The sequence below is a fragment of the Lathamus discolor genome, chromosome 6 (genome assembly GCF_037157495.1).
Source record: "Lathamus discolor isolate bLatDis1 chromosome 6, bLatDis1.hap1, whole genome shotgun sequence".
NCBI lineage: Eukaryota > Metazoa > Chordata > Aves > Psittaciformes > Psittacidae > Lathamus > Lathamus discolor.
Genome location: NC_088889.1, coordinates 47831705 through 47854296, shown reverse-complemented (window position 1 = coordinate 47854296; position 22592 = coordinate 47831705). Strand labels below are relative to the sequence as shown.

Genomic DNA, 22592 nt, shown 5'->3' with positions numbered 1-22592 from the left:
TTCCTTTCCTTTCCTTTCCTTTCCTTTCCTTTCCTTTCCTTTCCTTTCCTTTCCTTTCCGTTCCTTTCCTTTTCCTTTCCTTTCCTTTCCTTTCCTTTCCTTTCCTTTCCTTTCCTTTCCTTTCCTTTCCTTTCCTTTCCTTTCCTTTCCTTTTTTTTCTTTTCTATTTTCTATTTTCTATTTCTTTTCTTTTCTTTTCTTTTCTTTTCTTTTCTTTTTTCTTTTCTTTTCTCTTTCTTTTCTTTTCTTTTCTTTTCTTTTCTTTTCTTTTCTTTTCTTTTCTTTTCTTTTCTTTTCTTTTCTTTTCTTTTCTTTTCTTTTCTTTTCTTTTCTTTTCTTTTCTTTTCTTTTCTTTTCTTTTCTTTTCTTTTCTTTTCTTTTCTTTTTTTCTTTTTTTTCTTTTTTTTCTTTTCTTTTCTCTTCTTTTCTCTTCTTTTCTCTTCTTTTCTCTTCTTTTCTTTTCTTTTCTTTTCTTTTCTTTTCTTTTCTTTTCTTTTCTTTTCTTTTCTTTTCTTTTCTTTTCTTTTCTTTTCTTTTCTTTTCTTTTCTTTTCTTTTCTTTTCTTTTCTTTTCTTTTCTTTTCTTTTTTTTTCTTTTCTTTTCTTTTCTTTTCTTTTCTTTTCTTTTCTTTTCTTTTCTTTTCTTTTCTTTTCTTTTCTTTTCTTTTCTTTTCTTTTCTTTTCTTTTCTTTTCTTTTTTTCTTTTCTTTTCTTTTTTCTTTTTTTTCTTTTCTTTCTTTTTGTTTCGTTTCTTTTCGTTTCTTTTCGTTTCTTTTCTCTTCATTTCTTTTCTTTTCATTTCTTTTTCTCTTTTCTTTTATTATTTGTTTTTTGGGTTTTGGATTTTGGTTTTTGTTTTATCAACTATTGGAACACCATTCCATTTGCTACAATGTCATAGAAGCCTGCTCCGTTGGTCACTGAAGTCACTACACACAGACACTGACCTGGCATTTAGCTGCACAAAACCTAGTAATGGAGCAAAGCAAATTAGTAAGTTAGAGAAAACATGATTCCAGTGTTGTGATGGTTGCTCACTAGTTAGTTATCAATAGATGTGCAAGTTCTAGTGCTGCTAAAAGTGATGTATTGTGGAAAGGCTTTTCTTAGAACTTAAAACAATTAATTTGGTGTGATGCCTTAGAGCCTTTTGCGGGAGATGTTATCTTGCTCAGTAGAAAATGAGATCAAAATTGAACTAATAAATAAATGTTTTTCATAGCTTTATGTGGTTACAGAACACTATTTGCAAATATCAGAATAAATATATCTCCTCATAACTTTTCATGCATAATACTAACCCACATGAAGATCAAAGTCATTACTGGTTTTGTGGATTTCCGCATATTTTATTTCTCTGGTGGCAATGAGAGCACAGTGAAGCTCCTTGCAGCCTTTCTGTACAGATTTTTGTACTTGCAGGAGCAACAGAAAATATTTTCAGAAGTGCCTCATGGCATGTGTATATGTTCATTTAGACTTAGTAAAACCAAGTCCAGTGTAACTGTTCCTCAATCAATGAATATTCTTATCATGTCTTCACCCTCTGATTGTCCTATTTGTTCTCTCTTTTTCTTTTGTAGTTAAAACATCTTTTTCTTAAAAGACAATGGCAGAACTTCATGCAGGATTCCAGCTCAGGTCCAATTCTTTCTCTTCTGGAAGCATTTTCCCAGATAACACTAGGTCTTTTCCACTTTGCCTCACACTAACAGTATTACTCATTCTGTTATTGAATAGTGCACCGGGTCTTTAGGTCTTTTGAAACTGGTGATTTCTTAGCTTATAGAATAAATACCTTTTATTTGTGTGTATCCAGGATCTTTCATTTTGTGCTGTTGAATTCATACCGTTTCTATTACTCCACTTCCAGAGGTGACCAATGTTTCCTGTACCCAACCTCCTCTGCATTTATGATGGCTCATAACTTTTTGTCAGACTTTTTCTGCAAACATCACAGAGGAAACCCTGTACTTACTTAAACTGTCTTTACGGAACTCTTTAGGAACCTACCTGGTACCACCCGTTCCCCCTCCACACTTTTAAATACTACCATTGTTAGTTCTTCACCTACCTTAGAAAATTAATGGTTAAATGTATTATTGCATTAAATGCTTTAGTGAAACCTGAAGTATCAAATCTAACCTAAAGATCTAAAGTCTAGGAAATTAAATACAGTTTTCCATACGGACTAGTAAGTGTACTTCTAACCAACGCTATCTTAAAATCTAAAAGAGCATGGTTTATTTTATTTATGGAGAAAATAATTGCAAAGAAAGGCTCTGTATAAAGTCTGGCCTATTATACTTTTTACGAGTACATATTTCAGTTTATTCTATCTTCTATTTATACAATCTTTCTTTCAGAATTTGAAGCTTTGATTACAGCTGTATCTTTTTTGTTTGGTTGTAAAATTTTTGTCAACAAAACACAGACACTATATTATCTGGTCCTATAAACACAATTACCAATCAGAAACCTCTTAGTATGACTATGGTTTATTCTGTGGTTTAAATGACTTCTGCCTATGGATAGTCTCTTTTCTGAAATTCTGAAAGTGTTGTAAGCTTTATCAGTGATTAGTTGGAAACTGTGAATATTGCTTACATTCAATAATTACGTAATGAAGGAAGACAGCTAAGGAAGTTCACATTTTCTTTTGCAATTTCAGTGAATCAGAGCGGCTTACAAAGCCACTAGGGATCATAACTGATTAAATATATTCTGGAAGGAAAACTCCTTGGTTCTTAAATTTTCACTGCCTTTTGTATTTGAGCTTTAATTTATATATTCGACCAAAGATTAAATTTTTTGTTCTGCATCATAGCAGAAGAAATATTTTCTTTCCTTATAAATTAACTGATAATTGAATGACTAAGATTTGCATTTCTAATATAGTCACCAGCAGCATTTTAAAGTAAACTGTATCTGTAATTCCTAGTGAGTAATGATAAGCTATTTGAGACAAAAGGTGTTACGACACGTAACAGTAAAACAGTTTGAAACAGTCATAAGACAAATGAAATGATTCTTCAGGTCTGACTGGCTAACTCATAGGGTATTCATTCTGTGGAAATACCCATGCAAACATGCATGTACATGCAAAAAATAAGTCCACATCACCAAACTTTAAAAAAGGAATTTGCAATTTGTTTCGGTTTATCTTATGATCTGCCATCTCTGGTAGTGAAACTGTAGTGCTAAATTTTCTTGTAGCAAGACTCTTAAGTCTTCAGAAGAAGAGACTGGGTCACCAGATATCTTTCTACAAAGACTACTCAATTTACAAACACCCCAATGCAGCACTGAGGCAGCACTGATACCATTCTGGAAGCAATGAGCTGCCATTTGTAGCAGCCTGGCATGGAGGGATATTCTGGACCATATTATAATACTTCATGAATAAATGAATGAATGAATGAATGAATGAATAAATAAAAAAATAAAAGGGCCAGATTTCCTACAGAGTACCATTTCAGAAACCTAAGGCAGTGGCCTCATTTCCCAAATTACTCAGCATCCAGCAGTTTCTAGAATGAGCAACAAGAGGTACTTGTTAAAAATCTGGCACCATCTATTCCAGAACTGCATTTTTCCATTTTATCCAGGCTGGAATATCATACACAGCAATGAGCAATGTATGATATTCCAGAGCAATGATTACAACTTCATGGCCATATGTCAGTGTTGTGGTTTAACCCGCCGGATAGCTAAACACTACAGGGCTGGCAGGATGTGGGAAAAAATTAGGGGAAAGAAAAGTAAAATTTTGGGTTGAGATAAAGGTAGGTTAATGAAACAGAAATGGAAGGGAAAATAAAATAATAATAATTGGAATACACAAAACAAATTATGCACAATGTGGTTGCTCACCACCCAGCAACCAATGCCCACCCAGTTGCCAATTAGTGGCCCCCAGGTAGCTTTCCCCATAGTTTATATACTGAGCATGACTCCATATGGTATGGAATACTTCTCTGGTCAGTTGAGGTCAGCAGTCTTGGCTGTGTCCCTTCTGAGCTTCTTGTGCTCCCCAGCCGCCTCACTGGCAGGTCAGTCTGAGAAGCTGAAAAATCCTTAACTTACTGTAAGCACTGCTCCAGCAACAACTAAAATATCTCTGTGATATCAACATTATTTTCATTCTAAATCCAAAACACAGCATTGAACCAGTTATTAGAAAGAAAATTAACTTTATCCCAGCTGAAACCAGAACAGTCAGGTAATGGGCAGGGTATTTCATAGCTGCTTTTAAGTAGTCAGCATTCAAAACTTAACACACTCCTGGATCATTAAATTTTGCTAAAGAAAGTCCAAGCACTTTAGGTAGTGGTGGAGTAGCTTCCTACATGACAAGTTCTATGAGCAGATCTGTCCTCTTACTGTGTTCTTGGTATGCTTTGCACTGACTTTCGTGTAAAATATGAAAGTGAGAGAGACCCAAGTGATTAGCAAAAGCCCCAAAGTGCTGTTTGCCACAAAACAAGTATTATCCTCCAAAACTAAGCAATACTGCAATGTAGTCAGTTATCTTTTAAATGTTTTCAGGTGTTAAAGCAAGAATCTGGGTACCTTTCCTGCCCCACACAACCCTCCAAATGTAGCATAGTCTCTCTGTCTCCTCATAGTAGTAGCTGTATTTCATTAGTGAGCAATTCACAAGCTCTGCAGAGCAATGTAATGCTATGCTGCATATAGGTCACTATTAATCATTAGTGACCTATGGCTCTAAAAATGGTACAAACAATGAAACTAGATATTCATTCCAGTTTGTTAAAGTTGAGTGTTGTCTGGTGGTAGAAAATGCCTGGATACTGCCAGAATTTAACTTTTCATTTTTGATCTCCACAAGAGAACATAATGTGTTCAGTGATGATTTTTTTCCAATGCTGAAGTTGTTAGATCCTATATTTCCAGCTGCCCATACTGACACCTTTTCAGGGACTCTATGTGAACAATTTAATCATTTCTTTCAGCAGAAAAACAGTGGCCCTGAGGACCCGGAGCAACTGTTAAAATGCAATCATTGTTGAGCTCATATAAATTGTTATAAAAGTTCTTTCACTGTTTCTGTATTTAAACTTTCTAAAGTACATCCAGTAAATGCATCCGACCTCCGCTTTAGATGCTTGCTTCTACTAGGGTTATGAAAGAAGGTCTCTCTGTAGCAGTCTTTGTGTTGGTCTTTTATCCTTGGTAATGTTCCAGCCACTCTGAAAATGGTAATTATTAATTCACTGTGAAAAAAACCCACCACTTCTATCCCTATACTCATTCATTTTTTTTCCAGTTTCAAACCTGCTGTTTCTGGCAAAAGCCTTTTTGATAAAATGAAGGCTGACTACTTTTGAGGCAGACTTTGACAAAATTAGGTGCCATATGTGACAAGTTTCAGTTGGTGTTTGTTTAAGCTAGGGGGTAGACCACAATGACTCCATTTGGTAGCTCAGGTCTAGATAGACAAAAGAGTATTTAGTTGCTTGACTCCTCTCTAGGGACTACTTTCCCCTAGGAGTTTGGCACCTTATACCTCTGTGGACTTGAGCCTTTTCTCCTACCTTGATAGGATGAAGTGAATCTCCACAGAGCAGGCCAGTGCAGATGCTAGCATCATTGTGCTCATCTGACTAAAATCGTCAAACAAGACTGGCATGTGCTTAAGAGGTTCCTGAGAAATGCAAGCTATTAACCAAAGCTGAAAGTTGGCTCCCCTCATCAGTCTTTCCATGTCTGTAGAAAATGTAGTTACAGTCTGACCATATTGATGTGTTGCAAAGCTGTAAGTTTTTAGACTGGATATATGGTAGAAATTCTTTACTGTAAGGATGGTGAGGCACTGGAATGGGCTGCCCAGGGAAGTTGTGAATGGTCCATCCCTGGTGGTGTTCAAGGCGAGGTTAGACAGAGCCTTGGGTGGCATGGTTTAGTGTGAGGTGTCCCTGCCCATAGCAGAGGGGTTGGAACCAGATGATCTTAAGGTCCTGCTCAACCCTAACTATTCTATGATTCTAAGTTAGGTTGTGAATTTATAGGTAGTCAGCTACTTAAGAGAAAGGTTTTCTGTGTGAAGACTTATTCTAGTCAAAATTTGAAGTAGCTTATGCTTCCCTTGCTGCTGAGGTGAACTACCTGTAATTGCCTGGTATTTACCTGAGGCTAAGAAACACAGCTGGGTGGTTGCTGGAAAGCTGATGGTGCACAGTAACTGGTTATTATACTCAGAAATGTGATTGTCATTTATTGATTTTGAATTTTACCAAAATCAACATAAAGCTACTTTTACAGAAAATGGGCTGCCTACACATAGTATTGTGATGATAATAAAGAAAGTCCATTTGTTAGGCACCAACTTGGACTTGGGAAATCCTAATTCCGGCACTCTTTAACCCTGGCAGTGATCTTGGGCATTGCTTTTCTTGAATACTCAAATGTATTTACACATCACTGATTTCAGATGAGTATCTAAATGGCTTTGAAAAGTCTGACCAGAATGCCTCTGTGCCCAGTGCCAACTGTCAAATGGGTTATTAGTAAAACCTTATAGTAGTGCTGTGAGACTAATGAGATCTTATGCTAATGAAGGCACTATGAATAGCTAAAACAGATAACAGAGACTATTACTAAACTGAGGACTATTTAAAAGGAAAGTTTCCTTCTTCTTTAGAAACTCTCAGAGCAAATTCAACTGTGAAAGCAATTCTGAAATACTCCAGGTTTCCCTCCTTAGTATCGTTCAAGGTCCAATTGCTTGTGATATTAGAATCCTACTTCAATTTTTGGTAAACTTGATTATGAGACCCTCCTCCATGTCTTCTTGATTGTATTAAATTGTGATGGTGAATTCTATGTGCTTCTGCTGAGACTCAGAAAAGCTGTTCCATTGCTGCTTTCTTATATGCATAGTGTGTAATATCCTTATGGCATGTAATAATTTTTATGTTTGCTTGCAGGTAAAGGCAAACCTTTATATTTGTATCCTGAGGTTTACTGATATGCCCAGTAAGGCATAGGGCATTCCTGTATCTTAGTTCAAAAACAACTGCATATCAGTCCTTCTGACACCTGTGTGGATTGACTTACCAGATCAAAGCTCAGAACTGATTTTGTTCTTTGTGGTTGCTTCACTCAGTCAGATATGATTTGTAAAAGACCTTTAGGGCACCTTTAGCTGAGCACAACTGCATTGATTGGAGAGATATGCATACTTTTGTGAGCATACTTTTGTGGATTTCAAAGCGTAAGGTATTCAGACCAGTGTTTTCCTGAAGGAATACCAGTGAATTACGTGGGTGTACACATTCCTGTGTACCTGGAGACACATCTATGGCCTGTGAGCATAGTTAAAACAGAAAACCTGTCAATATTCTAAGTGGAAAATGAACAAGAAGTGTGTTGCAAATCTAACATTAAGCCTATTAGAGCGGCATTTAGTGGGTAACCAGGATGGGACAGGAGAGGGTGTTTCCTTTCTTCTCCATCGATCCAGATTGTTGCTGGCTTAAACAGTATTCTCAGAAGAGGTAGAAAAGGGTTAGTAAAAGTGTGAGTGGCAGTCCACCAATTTCAATTACAGTTGGAAATCCATGGCCAAGTGAAGAGATTGCAGGGTGTTCTCAGTTGATAAAGTGTTGCAGTACACCTAGAAGAGCTAGCAAGGAAAAAACAGACTGACAGACCCCACTCATTCCATCCAGCAATGCACAGTTGCCACTGACAAAATGAGCTTTTATATCAATTTTATTAAAGGAGGGAAGTCTTCTGCAAAACTCATCAGTTTCTGAGTTTTGGGGTGTGAGAGGGAGAGAAGTACATTTAAAGGGACTGGAAATCAATTTGTTATTGTGTGGCTATTTTTCACTTATGAAAGATATGCTTTACAACGATAGCTATGTACCCAGAGCTTGGGGTGAGTGATTGATTGAAAGACTCCAAAGAGTGAAACAATTAAACCTGCCCCTTTTCCAACAGAAACAGTGCTCAACAAGACTAAATTATATTTGTGATATAAAAGCATTGCTGATAAAAAAAAAAAGACAGTTACAACACAGGAAAATGAAAAGGGGCACCTGAGTAGTAGAAAACTTTATTTTTTTCAGGACTTCCTCAAATACGAGAAGGCTTAAATTACTACTTCAGCACATTTGATGTACATAGTGTTAATTTTAGAAACTTCTGATTTCATTAGCAAATGGAAATTTAACTAACTAAGCAGTCAGATCAGTAGGCAGTGACGGCTAGAAATAGCATTCAGGATATTTTAATCCTGACATTCCAGAGATGTTTACCTTTGTGAAGATAAGCAGAACATATACAAAAACCGAATGAACAACAATCTGTGTTCCATCATTAAAATGAACTTTGCAGATGACTTGCTCTGGGACTCTGAGGCCAATTCTTTTTTTAGAGTACAGTCTGCAGAAAATAAAGACAAAACCAGCCTGTTTGCAACATCTCAGGGACCAAATACCACACAGAAAGTAGTGCTGTGGGTTTGTATTTTTTTTTTAAGAGCTTAGTTTAGTTATTAGAACAACACTTTTGTTCTCCTTAAGTATTTTACTTCAGTTCTGTGGTTTAAAGCAATACTTAAAATGTCTGTAACTTCAATACAATTAGAGAGAATTCATGCCGAAAGCCTTTTGCTTTGGAGTATATATCATGTCTGCTGTATGTAGCTCTTTCACACCACCACTGCATGATAAAGAGAAAGGACAACACTTTTGAAGCATCTGCATTATTACACTCAGATGCTGCTTTCATCCATCTTTTCCATCGCTGTAATTTTTACATATCTGGGCTGCCATACACCAGATTTCCCTTGGCATTAAGTTCCCATTTATCAAGTTTGCTGAGAATGGAGCCTAACATGGCTAGAAAATATTATTAATAACTGTTTCAAGGTCCCTAGACCTTTGGAAAGTAATGTCGAGAGGACCTAAGTCTGGTCAGTGTTCATCTGAATGTTTTAACATGCCAGGGAAAGTCAAAGTCAAGAACAGCAATGTGTGAATGAATAATAGTAAGGATCATCAGCCTCTCATAGCTCCAGCTAACTTCTAGGTGAGGGAGAAGACTGAATGCCCCAATACTTGTTGTTAGTCAAACATCTAGAGTTTGATGGAAAGTAGCTCTCGGTGTGGCACAGAGGCCAAAATTGTCTTTCATGTACAGCCCCACCTTGCTAGTATGACATGCGGACTGACTTGTTCATAACCCTGAAGATGTTCCCCAGAGAATTTGAAGGCCCACCAATTGCACATGCTCCACAGAGCTGCCCCTGATAGGAAAAGTGAAGCCCAGCACTCCTTGCAGCCTCCAGCTATGCTTTCTGGATGAGGCAAGAGGATGCAGCAGGGAACACCTTGAAATAATTCTTGTGTCACCTGTTTCAAGCAGCAGCCAGCATTCATAGGGAACCTGAAATCAGGTTGAGTTCAAGCGACCAGCATCTTCTCAGTCTTGTTGATACTTCCAGGTGCAAACTCTTTTGCTCTTTGATTTGACAGATAATTAGCATCAAAACACTGCTTCTACTTCTAGTCAGGTATACACAGAGTTTTCAGCAGTCATGTGTTGCATTTCTGCACAAAGCAGCAAAAGAACAAAACAAACAAACAAAGCCAAACAAAAAAACAAACAAAAAAAAAAAAAAAAAAAAAAAAGAAAGAAAAAAAAAGGAGACCTGGCATGAAAATATGGCAAAATTAAATAATATAGTGTCCTTTAAGAATGTCTTAAAGAATATAATAATGGCTGCTTTTTCTTTCTTCTTGTTGTTGTTTAGCTGACCACTTCAGGAAAGAAAGCCTAAATTCTGGCTTTAGTTTGTCTGTGGCAAAAGACTGCAATGTATAAAAATTGTGGAATTCAAACTAGCATGTCCTAGCAGACAGAGACAAGTCTGTCTGCTCCCTGCTTGGGCACACGATGTACATACCAGCAGGCTGTGCTCCTCAGTAGCTTCTCAGTACTTTCACTAAAATAACATAATAATGCTTTAGGTATTAATGGGTTGCTTCAGCCAACATCAGTAAATGAAAGAATGGAACTTATTATGTTCCAAAATAAAACTGAAATTCTTTGAACTGCTGGCAATACTGAAAATAAGTGAAGTTCATAGCAAGCATATACCCAAAACCCGCACAAAGACAGGCTCTGAGGCTTGCTAGGTTGCATTTTTGGGTAACAATAATATCACACTGTTTTTTGCTTGAACAATCACTCACTGGTCTGAGCCCAGGATTAGGAAATTCCTGAAGGTGCCCAAATAGAGTCGTGGTTTTCCTCTCTTCTGTTTGGTCTTTCTTTTTGCCCTACCTTATAACTTGCTGTAGTTTTTCTCCATTTGTATTTCTGTGTGCATGTGCACATGCACAAAATTCTAAAGCAGTCTGCGGAATAACTAGTAAGTGCTGTGATGTGCAGGTTTCATTTGTAAGGGACAGTTGTCATGAGTGTACCAGATGAGCTCACTGCAGTTGATAATGGCCTAGCATTAGCTAACGCTAAGTGTTGTACTTTTTATGATTTGCCCTCCTAGCATGATTTCCAGTGAAAACATAGACCATGCATAGAATGTAAGCCTCCTCTAATAGACTTTCTCTTTTTTTACCTCATCTTTGCAGACTCTCAGAAGTAGTCCATAACCACAAACTGGTTATGAGAATGCTAAGAACATACAAACCTCAGTTCTGGTCCACAGAAGAAGAAACAGACTTGAAATTCAAGCACAAGCTGGGAATACTTGTTCTGAGCTTAATTTAATTATGGCAATAATCGATTGGAAAAGCTGGGTATTATTTATGGGCAGAATGGAATACTAATTGTATAAAATTAGTAAAGGTGCTAGCTCTTGAAGGATGGACACAAAGAAAAGTTGCTGTCTGTGGAAATCTGAGAGTGTATATTGTAAACAGTCTTCATATATTGAGTTTCCTTGACAAATTTTCTGCAAATTTCATCTAGTACTTTTTCCTCCAGCCAGTAGAGTAGAAAATCACATTTTTATTCACTAAGAGTTACATGTGAAGAATATAGTTAAGTTCTACCTAGAATCTTATGTGACAGTGTAGGTAGCTTAGGGCCAAATTAATAACTGATAGATTCAGCTTTGTGTTTTGTTTGTTTGTTTTAAAATTTACTTTCAATTATGACATAAAATTTGCACATTCTCACATTGGAACTGAATAAGATTTCTGATGCAGTCTTCTGAGTTATTAATTATGGTCCATTCTTAGATGAAGCATTATTAAATCAGATCATAGTAAAATGAGATTCAGAACAAGAATGTATTGCTATGGTTTATGAACCTTCCATTGCAAGTTACATTTTTTTCCCCAGATTATCATGCAAAAGTTTTCTCTTACTCTTTTTTTATTTCTGTGTAAACTAGAGCTTCATTTTTGCTTTTCAAGATTCTCATCATGGGACCATATTGTGCTGTAATTTGGCAGAAGTGCTTTCTGAGTAGGAGGTTTGGGCTTGTTTTCAGGATAACTGAAATATATTTTTTCTTTGCTTTTGTTTAATTTTGGTATTTTGTTAACCTTTCTGATGAGAACATATAGACCTGTGAGAATAACTTTTCTCGTGGAAATTGAAAAAAAATCTGTTCTCTGCCGTACAAGGAAGGTGAAAAAAAATAATCTTGAAAAATTGAAGCGAACAAATTAGTTTATAGAATTCATACCCCTGAAAAGGAGCTGGTTGTACTTTCATTCAGTTATTCTCAGATACTTCTTATTTTTCTAAACTATGTTCAGTCATTTCTAGAACAGAATAAAACTCCCTAGTCATTAAGAAATTTGCTATATGATATCCATGAATTAAAAACTAAATTGGGGGTGGAGTACAGCAGTTCTTATGTAATTTCATTGATATTTTTACTGCAAATACTAAAAAAACTATCAAAAACAAGGAAGTAAATTGATGAAATATATAGATGGGTATATCTACTCATTGGATTCCCTTCTCTGTGTTAAATCAGAGGTATGTTCTTGGCTTCCCTTCCATTTTTGCCAAATATCTGCTAATATGTCCTTAGAGATCTCTTTTCTTTCTGTTGACTCACCTAAAAATGCCTGTTGAAAGGAAGCAAAAGTGTGGAGAAGTGTTTTCTAAGCTGTATCAGAATCCTGCTATGAAAAGTTAAGTATACGATAGATAAGTCTGTGAAACAATAAGTGCATTAAGAGAAGGGATCCATTTCAGTTGACAACAGAATGAAATTATTACATCTGGTGATGGGGTCAATAAATAGTAACCTTTGCTCACAAACTCCCTGTCTAAGTAATTGCACTCTGCTTAAGCTACTAGTCCTGGGATCACGTGGAAATTCGTTCCACAAAAGTTCAACAAACTGTAGAACTGCTCTAAGACCTGTGATGGGAGATTTTCTTTAACAACTTAATTTGTTTCAGATATGAGCAGTGAAGGTTATACTCCTTTCACTGCCCAAGACTGTTAGATGGAATTTCAAATTCAGCTGACAACAGTAGACTGAATTTTCAGGTATGGCTCTTATTTTGGAAATAAAAGCATTACTTTCAACTATCATGTTAAATATCATCATCCCCAGAAAGGTAGGGTATACCAAACTCCCTTTAGTCACTTTCCAGTTAACTCCTAGAAGTACTACCTTTGTCATTCTGTGTTTTCTCTGTATGCTTCTGACTCTCATGTTCCTGTAGTTCACAAAAGATAATTTATGGGATTACTTTGACTTTGTAGGTTGTTCAAGTTCATATAAATTGAAATGTATTCAAAGTGGCATCTACAGCTGCTTAAGCCATCTGACTTTTGGAATAGGAACAAAAGGTATGAATAGTACTGAGAAAACCTATACTTTGGGGCAGTGGAGCATCAATACCTTGATCCACAGTTTAAATACCTACCTTAAGCAGCCTTAGCTTAAAATTTTCTAATATGATTTCTAGGTTTCCAGTTTAATGAGTCTATTACCAAACTATCTTTGTAAGTTATAGAAAGCTCTTTTTTTTTAATTTATTTTGTTTACATTAATTTTTCTCTTATTCCTCATTCTCACATAAGGAGTCCCTAAAAATGACATATTTGATTTTGCTTTGCAAAAAGTATTTTGAAGGCATAGACATTTTTATTCCAGAAATTTCTTTTCACTATGGTAACAATGTATGCCAACAAGGAGTTTACATGAGTTATCCACCCACTAAAAAGATATTCAGTTAGGCCTTATGGTTTGGATACATATGTTAAGAGCTCACTATCAAACAATCACTTTTTTTATCAGAAGACCAGGACTTTTCAGTTTGCATTATGCTTGCAAAATGAAGGTTATTCAATGGCACACATGCTGACTGCTTAAACTTACAAAGCATTCCTGAAAATCAGTGCTGGCCAGATATGACTTTCTGTGAAAGTACCAAATGAAAGATATACCTTTTAGGCTTCTCAGAACATGTGTGCTTAATCTGTGTAAGTTTTAGAGAGATACAAACAATAACAACAGGAAACTAGATTTTTTATATTTCTTTTTACTGTAGGGAATTATATTTAATCTTCATCCTGAAATCATCAGCGGGAAAACTGTCCTGGAGCTGTTTTAATTTCAATGGAGTTTTTAAAAAGTAATTAAAATCAATAAAATATCAAGGTTTTACCAGCATTCATGTAGAAAGTGTAATGAGTTCTTTAGTTTCCAGATACAGATCTGAGGCAGTGACAAAACATTTTATTGAATGTGTAGTGAGAAGATTTGAATTTTCATTCATTTGCACTGGTAGAAATTAGAAATACGCTATGTGGTGTAAAAGAAATAATGGCAGTGTAACTTCCAAGAGAATTGAACTAATAATTTCTAATAGAGAAGCACCTGTTTTGGGAAAACAATACTTTCTGTTATTTGATTTAGTCTGAAATACAAGAGCAAAACTGTAATTCTGTAAATACTATAACTGTGCAGTATAACTTCAGTACTGCATGTGAGAGAATACATTGTAAATGTGGTTGATAATAATACCATAAATTTATACATTGTAATTTTCAACACTAGCTGCTACATGTGTAAACCTTTATCTACAATGGAATGAAGCATTTTTTAACTGTCAGGATGACCGAGTTCTAAAAATGCCTTTGTGCATTTATGCCTGGTTTCATTCTTTACTGGCTATCTAAAGTACATGTTATTGACTACTCTCTAAATATGGTCAGAACTTGTTTCAAAGTCTTGAAATTTGTCTCAGAAGCTTTCTTTGTGTAGCATACAGTATTGTCATCTGGGAGCACATCTGGCTGCCTGCTACCTGGGTATCAGTTAGGTTCTTGCTCTGCCGTGGCACAAGCAAAGCTTTCTACACTCCCGCCTTCTTTTTTGTTTAATTGTGAGATGTATTACCTGACTTATGATAAGAGAAAAATCCTAGTGGTACTTCATTGTTTCTGGTCATATGACAGCTTAGTGGAAGATGTCAGCAAATTGTTGTCAGTTCTGAAAGAAAAAAATATTCACTAAGTTACAAGAGCCTATGTGTTTTGCAGAATTGTTCTCCAAGGCTGTGTTTTTGCAGAATTGTTCTCTAAGGCTGTGTTATGATTTTGCTCAAAATGTATTATTCCTCTAGAAGTTTTAACAAATACATGTAATTTTCCTTTTTTTTTTTTTTTTTTTTTTTCCCTGGAGATATTTGTTCATTTATAGTAATAAAAAAGAAGTTCTAGTAGGAACGAATGTTTTCCTACTCTGCAGACTTATACGATGTGAAGGAAGCTCTTACTTATGAACTATAATGTATTTCAGGAATTTTGGCTACCAACACAAAACGTGTTCACCTTGGAGCTGGAGGTTTTCTGCAGAACACATCAGTAATGTGAACTTTTAAGAGTAGCCTGTTCCAGCACCCAGGTGGGCTGTGCATGCACCCTGTTTCTCACCAGAATACTTTCAAATATCAGGGTTCTTTATTGAAATCACAGCCAGATGTATTAAGATGTGACTTCAGGTAATTATAAATGGAAATAATATTTATAAAATACCTGCCTGATTAAAAGCCATGCTGCTGTACAAAATCCATGTTTTCCTAGGAGGCCAGTCAACTTCTTTGCTTTAATAAACCATTTGTTGGCAGATTTCTAAAGTGATACCGGTTCTGTGAGTCCTAGTACTTTCTCGCAGAGGAAATAATTTTGCTGGTTTGAATTACAAGTGCTAAAATTCTTAACCGAGGTGTTATTTGGGAATGCCAGCCTTATCACATCTGCTGCATTCTGCTTGAAACTCATCTATCTACTGCATATGCTTTACCTGTCACCAGGATGTGACAGATTCTCCTCCTCTGTCTTATGCAGCTGGCCATGGTTTGGATTGGAAGGGAGCTTAAAGATTGTCTAATCCCAACCCCCCAGGTTCCTCAAAACCCCATCCAGCCTGTCCTTGAACAGTTCCAGGGTTCAGGGCATCCACGACTTCTCTGGGCAACCTGTGCCAGTGTCTCACCATCCTCAAGCTGCTAAGACTGAAGTGGCTCAGATGGATACAGATTGGCAATATAAGGGTGAATTATTTTTAGCCTGGTGGGCTAAGAACTTTTCTTCCTAATCTCTAATTTAAATCTACCCTCTTTTAGTTTAAAGCTATTTCCCCTGGTCCTGTCACTGCATGCCCTTGTAAAAAGTCCCTCATGCTTAAACGTGAAGCAGAGTATGTTCCCACAATACTGTGAACTTCAGAGTTTAGCATTGCAAGATAAAAAAAACCCAACATTGGACCAGCGTTCTTCTCTTCAAGACTTCTGAGTCTTTGGCAGCCTGATTTTGTTTAAGAAAGGAAAAGTGAAGCCTCTTGATGTGGTTTCCAATTTTTCTACTGAAATACAGAGATTGTATTTCAGTCTTCAATGCAAAGGGAAGATTAAAAATCTTCCAGTAAGATAGCATGGCCTAATTAATCATCTCTCCAAAACTGGGACATGAAAGCAGTGCCATTGAACTGTAGCTCTGAATCACATACTATTTTCAACCATAGTTGAAATGGCAGAAAATTCCTCTGTGACAATCATGACCAGCCATCACATGTATAAAGCCAGTCTCTAGGCAGTGAGCAACATCTCTCTGCTCAGCAGAAGCATCAGGACTAGAGGAAGTGAGACATGACTCACTTTCCAGAGATCATTATGAAACAGAGGGGCCAACAAGTGGGGATGACAGCTGCAGCTTTTACAGTCAAGGGCTCAGAAAAGTCATCTGGTTCCCATGATGGCATGTTGCTTGAGTTTTTCTTTCCTGTTGTGATGACTTCCATCTTTGTCTTCTGATATTTAGAGTATTTGATAGGGCCTAGCCACAAAACAAATGTTTCAAACAAGCCAGAAAAGTGAAGACATGCTGTAGGTTTGATGTTGCTGGTACTTAAAATTACTTGGTAGGGAAAAAAGTTAGCCAATGTACACCTAATCATACAGTCACAAAAGAAACTACTGTCCTCTGCTAAAACTGTGTTATTCCAAAGAGTAAAGAACCCTCCTGATAGTATACTTGATGCACAGTGTTGCAGTCTGTTTGACCTTTATGAAATGTTGAACTTCCATGCCATAGCTAATCCTAAGTTTTCAATATTTTGTGTCTTGAGCAAATTGTTCAAAAAATATTTAGTTTCAGTTGTGCTGAAATGATTTTTTTTTTTTTTTTTTTACCTGTTGTTTTAAACTGTACATCTATACTCTTTTGAAGGGAAAAAACTGTAAAGATGAGGTGTCTGGTCCTTAATGTTTTACTTTGGGCAAAATGGCATAATTTCACCTACTTGTATCTATTTATTACACTTATTTCCCGTAAAAAGTGAACAGAATTGATCCAGTTCACAGTACGATTGGATACGCTGGCAGTGTGACCACTGGCTTGATACCCAGCAAGCAGAGGACTTCCCTACTTCTACAGAGCAAAAGAGGGAAGAAAAGCCTGTGCTGAGGCAAGGAATGTCATATTCTGCAGGAGGCAGAGTGGGAGACCCATGGAAACTCCTTCGGCTGAACTGTTTGATCAGGAAAGACTTGATAATGGGCAAAGTGGAGCATGGGTGTGGAGGCTGTAGAGTCTGAGCAGAGATGCAGCTCCCACTCACACTACAAAGTCCTGAAGCTGCTTGGTTGTGCTGATAGAGCTGACCCTAGACACCCATTCAAGACTCATAGCTGTCTTAATTTCCAGATACTCAGTGCTTTTAATGTAAGCAGGATGTGAATCACCTTAGTAAAGAACTCTATTATTTAAAGTGTGTGAAGTGTGTGAAGACTTTTGGAGTCTCAGCAGTGGTTTTGGTGGCAGTATCTCTTACTGCTGAGACCACAACAAACCCAGCCCACTGACAGCCCTCAAAGTGAACTGAGGTTCCACAGTGCTTGCAGAGACAGACCACGGCAGAGCTGATGAGGAGGGAGAGAGAATGGAGAGAACCACAGGAGTGGCTGCCAGGCACTTCTGTAAGAATTTTTCACTGAATGGTTGTGGTCAGGTATTTTTTTTTTCACAGATGACTTCTGTTAACTCTGTCTGACTTTAGCTGAATACTTTAGAAATGAAGCCTCCCGCAAGAAAAAACCAACCCAAAAAACAACACCCCCCCCCCCCAAACAATAGGCAAAAAACCCAACACACCCAAACACCAAAACTCATATAGTTTTAAGCCCTTGCATCTGTAAAGAAAAGTGTTGAAGAATATGAAGTATCTGTAACTGACGCAGCAGTGCTTTCCTGAGTTGGTCGTCTGAAGCAGTCATTGGTACATGTGCCAGTGGATATTCTTTCACCTATTTAGCTTTGACCTAATATTCCCATAGCTTTATTAACATTCTTAGCCTTTTTTAACAGCATTCCCAAATATGGTTATTTGGCAAATTCCCACTCTCCACAGCACTATTGAAAACTCTGAATCCAGATAATTTCTCTAACTTTTAGTTTTGCTTTGTCAGTCCAGGTAGTTTGTCAATGGTAGCCAGCAGTTCTAAGAATCAGGGCTCATTCTGCAAACAAAGCTTTAATTAAAATTTCCAAGTGCTTCCAACAGCCATGTATCTGAGGAAATATTTGGGATGTTTGATTTGGATTTTTTTTCAAATGAATGAATCCATTCATTTGGGATTCATTTTCAAGTCTTAATATTTCCTTTGATTACAATGGCCCAGTATCAACCTATAATGATGGCTTTAGTTACAGACATACAAAACTAACATCTTAGCGCCACCTTAGTAACATCTTGATAACAGTAAAACATACAAAAATTTAGGATTTTTTGGAAAGGTATTCCTTTTTGAGTGTGCTGGACATCCTGACTTAGACCTAGAGCTGAGGGGAGCATAGGATTCTGAGAGTTTTAAATGGGTTGACAGTTATTTTCATGTCTGATATTGGCTGTTTTAAAAGCCACTTCTATCTGTCCTGCAGATATTACACAGTAAAAGGATTTTTTGGTTCCTATTAATTGTTCCTTTTTCCAACCTCATAAAAAATGATGGAATACAGGGATAATGAAGGCTGTGTAAAAAGCATTGAAAGCACCTCTATAAAAAAATCAGTAAAGGACTGAGTTTGAAATGTCAGTATTTGCCTCCAGTTGGTAAATGCAGTTCAGAATATTTCTGAAGCCCAGCAGGCAAAGAGGGACTATGGCAATTCTTGCCCATCCTCTTTCTCTCTGTTCCTCTTTGTATCTTTTTGCCTCCAAGTTGGTTGTCATGTGCAGTAGCACAAAAGCAGATTAAAAATAATTTGGGTGCTTTGTATGCTTTTTCATGCTTGGGAAGCTAATTATGGACTTTCACATCAGGGTGCAGCAAGAGCTGACTGATTCCTGAGGGTTGGAGAGCTATCAGCTGAGTGCAGTAGCACTGCGAGCTGGTCAGGGAACTAGCAGGCAGGGTCTGTCCCACCATCACTAGTGAAAGAGAAGGGCAGACCCAGCAATAGCAGCCAGCTTCAGCCCACAGTCTGGGTCATCAGGCAAGTGCATGATGATGGGGCAGGTTCAAAGTCTGAAAGCCAGAAAGCCAAGTGGCAGGGCAGGGCCAATGACCACCAGGTAGATCCATGGTGATGAGGTGGGTCTGAGGTCAAGTTGAGTGTCGGTCTGTGGGTCAGAGTCCAGATCACTGGGGCTCATGGCTGGACAGTTCAGGGCTGGGCTCTGCAGTGCTGGAGCCCAGCACTTCTGGGTTGTCTCCTGGAGCAGGGACTGATGGCAGCAGAGGGATGAAATAGGATCCTGGGCTGTGGGCTGGCTGGGGGCAGCCCAAGGGGTCCAGACAGGGCAAGTAAGGCATATTGATGTCCTCTGGTCCCTGCTGTCACATGCCTTAGCATGTTAGAAACAGAAATAAAGAGTCTAAAGAATCAGAAAGCTCTTAAAATGTCATGTAAAGGCAAGAGAGAAAACCTGATTTTGGACTACTAGTGACCAAGAACTCCTTGCTCACCAACCTGAAGAAAGAAGCACCATTCAGGGAAATAACGGGATTTTTCAAAACCGTTTCCTTTCCTAGGACCTCTTACACACACTGATATGTTTGCCACTCAATTTTGCCATCAGATTTTCTCATTGCCTAGTGTTTAATAACAGATCAAGTGAGGAGTGTGTTGGTTACTGATATGTATGAATTAAAGGACTCTCAAAAGAAGCAGTAGAAGACTGATTTAAAATAGATAAAAGTACAGAAATACTTATTTACATTATAGGTAGTAAACCACTGGCCTCTGCTACCACAGACAGTTGTGGATACGGAGATCACTTGCTGGTTTAATAAAGATTAGATAAATCCATGGACATCCAGTCCATATACTGACTGTGTGGATGAATGCCAGAGGGTTCTTCCCTGCTTTATCTGCTCTGGATGTTGGGAGGGTGCAAGGGAAACGCATCTCACAAAATGGCAGGGTCACATCCTGTCTCTACATACCCTCTCCTCCGGCTACTGATGGAGACAGACTTCTGCACTTTGCCCTACAAGGCACTTCTTATGTGCTGATGATTTTGGCTCCTCTCCTTAACCCTTTTTTCCTTACAACTAATTTGAAAGCTTCAGGTCCATTCTCCGAATTTAAACTTATCAGGGAAGTCAGAGAGAGTATGCACATATGCATCGTTGGCAGATTGTGCAACCAGCTGTCCACACTAAACACTGGATTGTGACCGTCACTGCTCTTAAATCTTCTCTAGCTGCATACCATGACTGCTACAGTGACACTTACAGTGACCTGCTGGAGCTCTACGCTGGGTAGACTTCAAGTCTAACTCTATTCAGATATCCATAACTGTAGGAGTCAAATATTCAAGACAGAGTGGGTAACAGGGATGGGGTGGGGGTGGGGGTGGGAGAGGAGGAATTGATCAAAGGAGGACTTGAAAACTGCAGTGGAAGTAGATGCAAAAGGAGCAGAGATCATGAAAATCACAGTCAGGCAACAAGGAGGATGATGAAGCAGGGAATATTCTCCCCACCTCTACCTGAAGGCATGGGAGACATTTTGTTCCTAATAAGCATCACTTCTCTAAATGTTCTGGCTCTGCATAGTGAGAGCTTTGTTCTTTTCTGTCTTTTAACCATGAATCTGTGAGATGTAGGGATTACACAGAATTTATATCCAATCTTTGTTTTTTTCATGATGACTTGTTGTAAGTTAGAGAAGTACACCTTATAATTATTTTACAGTAAATTCAGTTAAAGTAGAATGAAACCTGGTGAAACAGCTATTGGTCGTTATCTTCTTAAATGAAGGAGAGTTGGTTTTATGGGTTTCAGGTAAGAATAATAACTCTCCCTTATAATTTTTTACAGAGAGTGCAGCACCCTTTTTTTGGTGGTGGTGGTGAATCAACCCAAACACCAAAACCTCAAAGAAACAGAGAAAAAGGAAAGCCTTTAAAATAAATGTTCTGTTTAATATGGATATAGCTTCTATCTTGTTTAAAAGTTTGACTGTCTTGCTTGCCTATCGATTAGGCAGAGGAAAATTTGACTTTTTTTTTTCCTCAATTACTTAGATGAGTAAGTGAATGAGTGAACAAGTAATGTGGCTTCTTTCTCCCTCAGTCTGTGTTCAATACACCAAAATGGCCTCACTTTTGGCTGAGGGAAAATATTTGTACAACAAATGAGTGGGCAGCCACTGTATCCAATACCAGGAGTCAGCCATCTGGATTTAGCATCAGGTGCCTGAAGAAAGAACAGAAAACCTCTTTGTCCTACACAAATCTCCAGAGAAGGTTTTCGTCCAGATCCTCAGTCGGATGTTGCTTTGGCTTCCACTGAAAGCTTACCTTCAGTTGTTTATTGGTGTTGTTTGCTTCTGGATTTGCAATGATCCTGCCATTCTGTTCATATGGTTGAGGTGTTTATTTTCTCTACATTTGTCAAATCAATGCCAGAGGAAATACTAACCTTCAGTGACCTACAGATATCTTTATATCTTCCCTGTCAAATCGTAGAGAAACTCAGGGAACAAAGAACCCTCTTTTCAGTCCCCTTTGCCAGAATATTTCTGTTTTCTAGGAAGGACCAGCAAGATAGTCAAGGAGGAGCTGCCAGATAAGACAAGCTGTCACTTAATACAGATCTTATTGATTCAGTCAGGAGGGAGGATTTCTTTTGTGTAACATAGGACTGTTATTTTCAGACAAAAAGTTTTGGTTAGATATCATCAGGAGCAACTGTCCAGGAAGTGTACTGGGAAACTAAATACTGGATGGGAAAAGTCCACTAGATTTTTAAATCTGCTGGAGTGTCTGGCTGTCATTTGACAGACAGTCCCGGGCCACATGGTATAATAAAGTCCAAGCATTATAACAGAGATTTCTTACTGGGACCATAGCACAAAAGTATTTGGTTTTTTTCAAAGAATATATTGCCAGAAATAGCTGAGCTGTTATTTTTATCTTTTTTTATTATTATTTTAAGCCTCTAAAACTATGTTAAAACCACATGACTTGCAGAGATATGCGTTAAAGTCTAATTGCTGTCTTTTTCCAAACACAGTTCAGTGAAAGTACGTTATAACTAAGGAACACACACAGCTCCAGCTCCTCAAGATGGTATGAATACATTTTTTAAATTATTAATTTATTTTTCTCTTCCTTTTCAGCGAGAAAGTGCAACAAAGGCAGATAAATAGTGTTTAGAAGCTAAGTTTTATGCAAGAACTCATATTGCTTAAGAAGAGAACAGACATCCATCTGTAGTTTGCACATCTGTGTTCAAATCCAGTTTCAGACCTTAGGATGAAGCTACACCTCAAGATGTTATATGCAGGACTCAGACTGGAGCTTTGTATGGATACATGTGCTTAAGTATTTATTATTTCCGATTTGCCTCCCAAACTGAGAATTTCCCTGCAATGTTGATTGATGACATTCTTGCTACTGCAGCCCCCAAGATGATCTTGAAATTTAACGGATTTGGCATTGTTCTCATGTATAACTAGCCGTAGAATGTAAGAGATGCATGACTGTGCTTTCTAAGCCCTGTTGTAAAAATACAAGATCTTAGAATAATCGCATCCATAAAGTTAATGATTTGAATTCTCATGGTTTGAAATCTGGCTGCTTTTCTGGAGTAGATATAGAGTTATATAAAA

At 37.6% G+C, this 22592-nt stretch overlaps 1 long non-coding RNA gene across 4 annotated transcripts in view; it reads left to right on the top strand.

Moving 5' to 3' along the window:
* Positions 1-22592, top strand: part of LOC136017287 (uncharacterized) — a 272445-nt gene that overhangs the window by 101186 nt on the left and 148667 nt on the right. For 2 of the 4 annotated variants that reach the window (XR_010613882.1, XR_010613883.1), the window contains exon 1: positions 21992-22050. The exons of 1 other annotated variant lie outside the window; for it this stretch is intronic. This is a non-coding gene — a long non-coding RNA (uncharacterized LOC136017287). Of the gene's footprint in view, positions 1-12418; positions 12510-21991; positions 22051-22592 lie in introns of those variants that run through there. One more of the 4 variants, XR_010613885.1, reaches the window with a different exon arrangement.